Genomic DNA, 9,707 nt, shown 5'->3' on the forward strand with positions numbered 1-9,707 from the left:
AAACATTCTGAATCTATGTATTTTATTTCTTCTGACAACTGGCAAAGTATATTTTACTGCAGAATGCTTTATTGCTTCTTAACTATTCACCCTACACAGTATACATAAAAGCTTAATGAGTATAGCTGCATAAAAACTAATTTTAATGCTTTTAAAATCAATGGTGAACAAAATGTTGTTTAGATTGTTTTTCAAACAACTATACCACATCTGATCCTTTGAGGAAAAGCAATTACTTCTTCTTGTCATAGCCAATACATTTCTTCATTCTCCCATTTCAGTTTTACCACTCTTAAGGACCTTTACACCAGCTACAATGCAAACAGTTAAATATTTGAGCAAATATAGAAGAATATTGTTATTAAATGTCTAATCAATAAAATGCCACTTCTACTAATAGGCTAGCAGTGAGGAGGGCAGCGGAGAAAAAATAAAAAAGATTTTTTTCCAAACTAACAAATAGTATATGCAAGTTTGGTTAATGAAATATATCTTCAAGGAAAATCCGCAGGAAAAAAGTAATATAAAAGGTATACAAAGATTTCTGTAAGACAGATTCTATAATCTAGATTTAGCTTCTGCTTCTTTTAACCACTCTGTGAGTAAACATCAGCTTTTTTCTATCTTCTAAAGAAACATCAAATGTAATCATTTTTTGTAAGTTTCAACTGCTATAAATCATTGGGAACTTATACACACCTAATTTATGCAATTGCATTGGTAGCGAGGAAATCATCATTGTTTAGTGTTTTGCATCTCTGTCATTCTCTCACAGAGAATTTTATTACAGTAGGCACTACAATTGTTGAGAGTTTCTTAGCATTTATATTAGTGAGACCAATTTTTTAAGGTATGTAATTCAGTCGTAAAAACTGAGATCATAGCCTGAAAGTGTTAGTTTATGAATTTCCAAACATGCACACACACACTCACAAAGACACTTACACACATTCACAGTTCCTGATTTAAATGCTTCTTTTTCTTTCCCTTAACCTGAACTCTTGAAATCAAAAAAATGCATTCCTCCTTTTTTTAACAATTTTGCAGGCCATCAGGCCAGAATACTGACTATCTCTGTGCTACAGTCAGAGAAACAAATAACAGTAACAACCAACCAACTGGCTGAGGTACTGAGGTTTATAAAGCATTCTTAACACATGCATGAAAGCCACTTTTCATATGCAGTTGCCATGCATTCTGTTCTATGCTTCAGAAATAGGAAAACATACATAATACTCAAATTCACACTATTGTTCAAAGGGGTTTTTTTCTGGAAACATCTATGAAGTGTGTACTGAATCCATATTATTAAGAGTCATGCAGAAACATTACTAAACATGCTTGTGTATAGTCCACATTCTCCTTTCATTGCAACACAGCCCCTGTTGGCAATGTTACAAATAGGTGTTTCTTTAAAAAGTCGTGTTTTTGTCAGAAGTTTTGTGTGTGCAAGGGCTGCAGTTTCAAACTCTGCCTTTACCAAAATACATAAATTGGGTTTGGGGAAACTTACTCTTAGCACTGTCAATATTAACTCAGCCATTTAGAGAGAAGGTTATGGGGGAAAATTGCTTAACCTTCTTGTATAGCTGCCTGTCCCAGAAAAAATCTTCTACATCAAAGGTCTTGTAATTTCTAAGCATAGTTATTTAAGTGCCTCTTTTGTAATCATTTTGTTTTTTCCTTCAGAATGTAAGTAGTTAGACAGTAATAGACACAACAGGACCTGAGAACAAAAATACAGGCCCAGCCATTTCAGTGAGGAATTAAGCAAAAATCGAGGGGGGGGCGGGGAGGGGGGAGTAAAAAGAGAGAGAGATTAAATTTCAACTTTAAGGTAATAAAAGATGGAGATGGAGGTGCCAATGAAATCTGCCGAAACTAAATTTCAGAAGCACGGCTTTCTCATCTTGAAATGTTACACCCATAAAAGCAGCCTATAAAATTAATCTACCTGGAGATTTTCCATGTTAAATCAGCTCAGAAATAACTTTTGAGCACTTATGGCATTATATCTAAGATACATATTCTCCTGTTGTCCATATATCAAAATCCTGTATATTTTGAAAAATAGGATCTGAGCTGCACTGAAATGTTTGTATTATAAGAAAGAACAGTAATAAAGTATATCACTTTCAGAGGGATTTGACATTTGTAAGCATTCTCTAAAAATTTGCATCGGGTTGCAGTATTGGGTGAGTAGGCTGTTTAAAGCTCCCTAAATTCACTTTTTTTGAAGAGAAGTATATAGAACAGTGAAAGGAAACAAAAAGAGGCTTAAAGTCTGTATATATTATCAACCTGCATCTGAAAATGAAATTCCTAAAATGCTATTGTTGTCTGTTAATCAGAGTGAAACATGGTCCATTCATATAAACTCTCTCATTCTGTTTTTTTAAAGGAAAGGGAGATTCAGTATGAAAAAGAGAAAACCAGTGGAGTAATTTCCAAAGAAAACAAACATTTAATTCTCACAGGAAAATAATGTGCTTTTTCAATTTGTCAGATCTGGAAATAAAGAGCATTTAGATAGCAATGTTCATATTCTAATGAATTTGTCCAAATTAGGTTCTTGTAAAATTTAGCATGAGGTATGTAATACTTCATGCAAATTCAAAAGTGGCATTTTTTTCCTGCCTAGAAAGCTGTAATAGGCAAAGTAGCTGATACAAGTAGAGGAGGGGAAAAAAAATGAGAAAAAGATTCCATACATTTGGGTCCTTTCCAAGATCTTTGCCACATTTTGCAGATTCTCAGTTTTCAAATAAAGGTGTCTTAGCCCTCTGAATTGTGCAGATATTCTTGCCTCTGTAAATCAATGCATTGTTGCTAGCCAGCCTTGCAGAAATCTGTCTACAGCCAGTCAGACAGAAACAATAGGAGCGACAATTATATGTACTCTTTCCTCCCTCCAAAGTTAATGTGGTTTTGCCTTAAAATTGAAAGGCAATTTTAGTAAAGGATGTGTTAGTGTTCAAAACACTAAGTTGGAATTGAGCAGAGGTTGTACTGTAAAAGTGCATATAACTAAAGTTTACAGCCTCCTTTTTTTGCTTATACAATGTCAGTTTGTGTTACTTTTATCAACTCAGCATTGCAGATTAGGCAGGGAGACAAATGAACTCTGTAAGGAAATAAATTTGGGATGAGCATTTGGATTTTGTCAGGTCTGGATGTTTAGTCAAATATGGTGTTTCAGGCAAAGTTATAGAAAAAGGGGAGAAAAAAAGCCAGTTTCAGACTGAATTGTACCAGGTCTAACCACTGTTAAAGAACTGCATGCCATGCAGGAAGCAGCTTCAGAAAGTCTTAATGTCAGAAAAAACATGTTGGTAAAATATCTCAGCATTTCAAGCAACACAGCTGAGTTCAGGACATAGTCTAATTCTCTTTTTTGTTTTCATTTCTTCACCTGAAACTTTCATTAAAATCTATTTTTCCTTCCTGTTGCAGCTGTTTATAACTGACCTTACTTTACTTCTCCAAAAATCCACCTGAACTTCAGTGAAACATTTGGTTTCAGACTTTAACAACTGCACAAAGGTGGTGTGGTACAGCATGTTGTTAATATGCTTTATATTTCTGAATCTGGAAGCTCTCAGCGACTTAAACATGTTCACTCACGTTTCTGACACATTTATCCGCAGAATGGGTTCAGAGGTGGACATTCTTTGATGTGAAATCAAGGTGCTACAGAATTCTGCAGAATCTATAGAAATACCTCCACAGATTTTGCCAAAAAACCTCAGCAGATTTATATTGGCCCTGCCAATGACTTTCTGTTTAACTTGTAATCAAAACAACTCAAACCCAGTTACTGTTTGCATATCTGCCAAGCCTCTCAATTTCAGCAGTAGGCAGCAGACTCTCAGTATGACAGCCTGTCTTTCAGATTCAAGCTGAATCTGCCAAGGCTCCACTACAGAGGCAACTGGTAAATTAAATGCCAACAAGCAAGGACATTCATGTACCTTTACACTCTGCACATGAAGAGACATCACAGGCCTCTTCATTCTAATGGGTGCTTTGTGTGTTTTGGGCTGCAAAGTAAAGAGTGCCTGCTCTTATGCATAATGAAACCATTGCATATATATTAGTTTAGCTGTATTGCTCTAATTCTATGGTCACAAATTACCTAAGAAGTTTTCTTGTTACAGAAAAACAGAAAATCTTTTGTTGGTGAAATTAACCCATTGAAATCAAGCACGGAAAGAAAAAAATCTACTTTTAAACCCTCTTCCATGTAAAGACAGCAGACAACATTATATAGCCAGGTTACAGCAGAGTCATTGCCAAGGGTAACCGAAAGAAAAGAAACATTCAAAATCATACTGTCAAATCTTTAATTCTCTTGTTCATAATATGGGCACGCTCTCTGATTCTGAAAAGGAGGATCTTTTTAAAGCCATCAGCACTACTGATTATTCTTTAGAGCACGCAGAAGATGTTAATTATATTTATGTAATATTGACTCTTAATACCTACAACTTGCATGAGACTTTTTGATTATTGATAGCTGATGCAGTCACTATTGCCAAGCTTAGATTGTATTAGAGATTTCGAGTGTGCAACCATAATACAACCAGAGATATTAATACCACTGAGCATAAATAACAGCACTTGACAGACTCAAGTAGGGGGAAAAGCACTAACACTGGTTACTCTAATGGACAGAATAAATGATAGAATCATATAATGAGTTTACAGCAGCCAGGTTTAGTGAAATCTATTTCTGAAGTAGGAAGGGGGGGAAAGGTAGCAGTTTTGGTAACAGAATGAGGGTATGAACACATTAAAAATTAACAGGGTGTTTTCAGATAATTGAAAGAAAAAGCACCGGCATGGGAAATTTAGCTGTTGTAACTCACACGGCTCTACAGTGGGCATTATCACTGCTTCCTGTCATGGATTTAATCTGCCATCACACCTATAAATGAAAGAAAGAAGTATGAGCTTCCCAAGAGTTCCTACAATAACATGAGAGGGTTTTCTTTCTCTTTTTTTCTTTTTTTATAGAGTAGGGGAGAGAAATCTTCAGTTACTGTTGTGCAAGTGTCGTTTTTATTTACTGTAATTTGGCAGACACATCTCTGCAAGACTTCAGAGCTAAGAAAGTGGAAAACTTTGACGTTCCTTTGACTTGAGCTGGTTGAGATGCATCTTCTTTGTAATTGTAGAGAAATATTATATTGTTGCAGCTGCCTGGTGCTAGCAGTTAACTATGATATATTTTACAGAGCAAATTCTTCCTTTCTCCACTTCCAGCTAGCATCTGCAGTACTTACCTTTTTCACACCAAGATTTACTTTAACTGGAACTGTGTCAGGTATCCCCAGAAAAATGACAAACTAAAATTAACCTATAATTGTAATATGTGCCTGAAGGTATGTGCTTGGTGGAAACGAATTCACCTTCTGTGGACACACACACATAGGGGAATATTAGAGTGATATTAGAAATTCCAGACTTCACAATTTCATTAATCAATGAGTAAATCAGTTAGCAACCAGTCCTGTTCTTTTGCTGTGTGACCTAATCCTTAGCTTGAACCTGCAATTTCCTGATTTTATGTCTTTTCTAGCACCTGATGCAGTGGTCACTGAAAATACCGGCAAAACTCCTGTGAATCATGGGGGCTGCAGCATCAGGTCCCTGAATCAGTCCTTCCCCTTCCATGTTTTAACAGTATGTTCTATGTATGTAAGTGAAATCTGTCAATAATAATAAGTGCTTAACTGTGGAAGTTATAGGCATCTGTCCTTCAGGGTTAAAAAAGCAACAGCTCCAGAAATCCTTGAGGTTCTCAAGTTCCCTTTTTCTCTACTCCTTTATTTCAGCCACCTGTCTACAGGCTGTAAGTTAGGTGCTGGCGAGCCTGAGATAGGCATGGTGCAGCCAGTAGGACCGGCAGCTAAAAATCTCGTGTATCTCTGGTATATAAAGACACGCTATCCCCTCCCTGAGGCCTACCTAAGTTAGAACATAAAGTGCAAGTACATACAAGTTAAAAATAATGAAACTTCTCCAGTCTCCAGGAGCTACTGAGTTTGACTTCTGTGAACAGATATTTTGATGTAAATATTCTCCCAAACCTAACTTTAAACAATCCGGTTCTGTCTGTCTCTGCTAGACATGTTTTGTTAAAGCTTTTTTTTTTTTTTTTTTTTTAACAGTAAAAGATTCTCATTGAAAAAAATTATTAATATAAGTAGTTTAGGGAACCAAAAAAAAAAAAAAAGAAACAACAAAAAACCAAAACAGAACAAAACACTCACACACATAGTTTTCACTAAAAATAGGGCAATAATTTCCTGGTTTGCATTCTGACCTACCCGAGGGCAACTGGTTTGGGGCTGGGGGAGGGGAGCAGGGAGGGTGATTAAGGGGTTAATATTCAAATGAGAAATTTGCAAGGCCTGCATAATGGAACTGCCACCCTGATAACAATAGGAATTTTTAACAATATCGAGCCTTGTTAGCAAGAGAGTTACAAGCATTGAGGGCAATCAGTGTGTCTTGTCAGTTTCTTTTTATCTACCATCTCCAACCGCCAAGGAACCGAAATGAAGCACTTTGGAATTATCAATTTCAGCCACATTTGCATAACAAAGCCCCCGAGGAAGAGGCATGATAAATGTGAAGGACCCCTCTTGGAAAAGGAACTGTCAACCGCGCCCCGAAAGATTCTCCGACCGAGCGCATTCTCGGGGATTGTAGTCAGCGAAAATAAAATGAAAGCATTAAAGAAAGTCATTCTCTCAGAGAGAAAAATCTCCCCCTCTGCACAGAGAGAACTGGATGAAATGACATTATGCATATGAAAATGTCCAGAAAGATGTTTGATTTATGTATGCATTAGATGCAAATTCCATTACCGCACGCGCGCTGTTGTGTGATTTGGCTCTGAACACATCACTGCCCTGATCAAATCTGATCTCATTAATTCCGACAAGGAGAGAGAGAGGGAATTGAGAAGAATTTATGGCCTGGACACTTGAAAGAAGTAAATTGTAATTCTGTTTAAAGCTGTAGCGAACCTTTTAAACACCTTTTATTATAGAAAAAAGCACTTACTTTTATAACACTGTTAGAACTTACTTAATCTTGTACTTGGAACTTCTAGTCCTCATTTTAAAAAATCTATGACCTTGTTTGGGGGGGGGGATGAGACAGAGACAGAGACAGAGAGAGAGAGAGCAAAAAATACGCCTGTCTTAGACTGAAATCCAGCAGAAGCATCATAATAATATGATCAAAGAGGACCTATTGACTATCTGAATAATCGCGTGAAAATTCTGCTCTGCTGGTGTATGTTTATTTTTAAACAATCTTTTAATATCCTCAAATAAAATGTCAAATACTTTACAAGTGTTTTTATGGGACGAGATAGACATTGCATGCTTAAAAATGTTATTAATTGTGATCTAGATAAAAAATGAGCACATGTTTTATAACAATATTCTCAAGCACTGCAGTGGTGTCAGCTAAAACTGATATGTGTTCCATTCTGAGATATGGACAATTTAAAGACAAAAAAAATCTGTATCTTTGCTAAAAAGGAAGTATATTACTGTAGGGGGAAAAAAATGTTTCTTACATTAATAAAGATTCTTATCCTTGTTTTGCTCCTGAGAAAGACCTTAATAACTCATTTCCTCCCTTCATGAAAGATAATCACCCTTCATGGGTGAGATATCCTGTATTTACTTGATACCAAGTGTAAAACTGAAATAGTGTCTCAATATGTTATTGCATTGTATAATCAGTGTTCCTCCCCCAACATTCATGAACCCCTAGGGTGCTTCATAGCCTAGAATAGTTTCATTTCTGTTATGCATCTTCCGTTTTAGTGAGATATGATGAAGTACCTCCCCAGCAAAGAAGAGAGAGGAAGAGAGTGAAAGAAAAAAAAACCCAAACAAGTACCCCTTGATTCCTAAAATCTTAGTTGCCTATCACGATTCATTTAAGGAGAAATGAATGATTTCTGCAGTCTCCCCAATGAAGCCTGCAGCTTTCTTTGATAATCTGCTCCAATTGAAGTAACTGTTGAGCAAATGTTACCCAGAAAGATACAGAAAACTTATAATTTATTGTATATATAAACACAAAATATTAACTTGTAAGTAAACCATGTGAACACATAACTTGCAGGTAAACCGTGTGAATGTATTTTAGGCATCATTCACATTTTCAACAGTTAATATTGATTTCTTGCAGATTTTTTTTTTTAGTCTTTCCACGTGCAGAAACTATGTGTTTGCATATCCAAACACAGAAAAATGTTACCCTTTTAAGTGTTATTTTAGTATTTTTGGCTACCAAATTCAATCATTAGCTTATAAAAATGGAACACAGACCCGATTTATGTAGAAATTTCAATGGAGTCCTAAGTATGCATTCAAAAACCACTTTGCAGAAACATGCAGACATTATAATATATAAATGAGTACAGATATATCCTGTCATTTTATTATTGTGTCCTCACTATGTACACATTTCTGTAGAAGTATTTGAATGTGCTTAAGTATACATGAAAAATAGCAGAGAGATATATTTTGTAAGTTTATAATAATGGGCATTTGTTAAGGTGAATATGAATGCTGCTTTTTGACTGTACTAAATCGAGTCCACTGAAACATGCAGTGTGCATTGTGCTGAGCACATGAAACAACTTAGCAATTTGTATAGCTAAAATATAATTATGTATGATGCAATGTTTTTTAGACTGAGGATTCTAAAGAAATATTTCTTCTAAATAAACATTCTTTCCATTATTAACTAGAGTGGGGATTATTTTACATTATGTCTAGGGGAAAAAAATCACCCACAATTTTCCTTGCATGTAGACTTTCAGAAAATTAGAACAGTGTGAGAGAAACTGTAATTGCAAAATTTGGTTTGGTGTTTTACATAAGGTTATCTCCCTCCTCCTGCATACCCTTTAGCATATCACTGAATGCATTTTATTAAAATATTCAAGCCACCTGTCCATTTGAAGCTGTTTCATTTATCCCCCCAAAATAAAAGCAATTTTGTACTTCAGAACACAGGGACCCAGAAATAAGTTTCTGCTATTGGTGGCTAATTAAGCAAACTGGGCTTGCTGTCCCTTTAAAAAAAAAAAGAAAAAAGAAAAAAAAAAGCCCAAGCCAAACCACAACAACAACAAAAGAAACCACATCCTTTTTGCCACCCTAACCCCTCCTCCTGCTCCCCCCAAATACACACAGAGACACACAGACTTCCCTTCAATGAGTGGTTCAGGCTCCCTGATTAAGGTCATGCCGTTTGTTCATTACTGGCCTGGCTAATGTGATTGAATTGGAACAATACCTTTGAACTCCTTGGCTCTGATCTGCATACTAATTGACTCTCTTGTCCTTGGCAGTGACCTTGACAGTCTTTCCACCACCCTCAGAAAGGCTGACCAGTTTCTCATCAAAAGTTCCTAGTAAAAAAAAGCCCCAATCCCAAAATATGAACTAGTCATTTATACTACTTTTCTCTGCATTCATATTTCCTTATATACCATTAGAAAAAGCAAAATTGTTACTCCCTAGCTCCCCCTGGATGCTTATTAATACTTGAAAATCACAGTGTCACTTTAAAGTACTGAAACAGTGACAGCATTGTTTTGAAAGAGTTCATTGTTGCAGCTCAAAACACATTTTACACATATTTTCAGGTGGCTTTTTTCCTTGTTA

The 9,707-nt window shown here is 35.9% G+C and overlaps 1 long non-coding RNA gene across 1 annotated transcript; it reads right to left on the minus strand.

Moving 5' to 3' along the window:
* Window positions 1-168: 168 nt before the first annotated feature.
* On the minus strand, window positions 169-9,444 carry LOC146435979 (uncharacterized). The gene is made up of 3 exons (XR_014852868.1): window positions 9,337-9,444; window positions 4,869-4,927; window positions 169-311 (listed from the first exon to the last, which is right to left on the minus strand). It is a non-coding gene; the product is annotated as an uncharacterized LOC146435979 (long non-coding RNA).
* Between the last annotated feature and the right edge of the window lie 263 nt (window positions 9,445-9,707).

This window comes from Lichenostomus cassidix, chromosome 5 (assembly GCF_008360975.1).
Source record: "Lichenostomus cassidix isolate B80296 chromosome 5, HeHo_3.0, whole genome shotgun sequence".
Taxonomy (NCBI): domain Eukaryota; kingdom Metazoa; phylum Chordata; class Aves; order Passeriformes; family Meliphagidae; genus Lichenostomus; species Lichenostomus cassidix.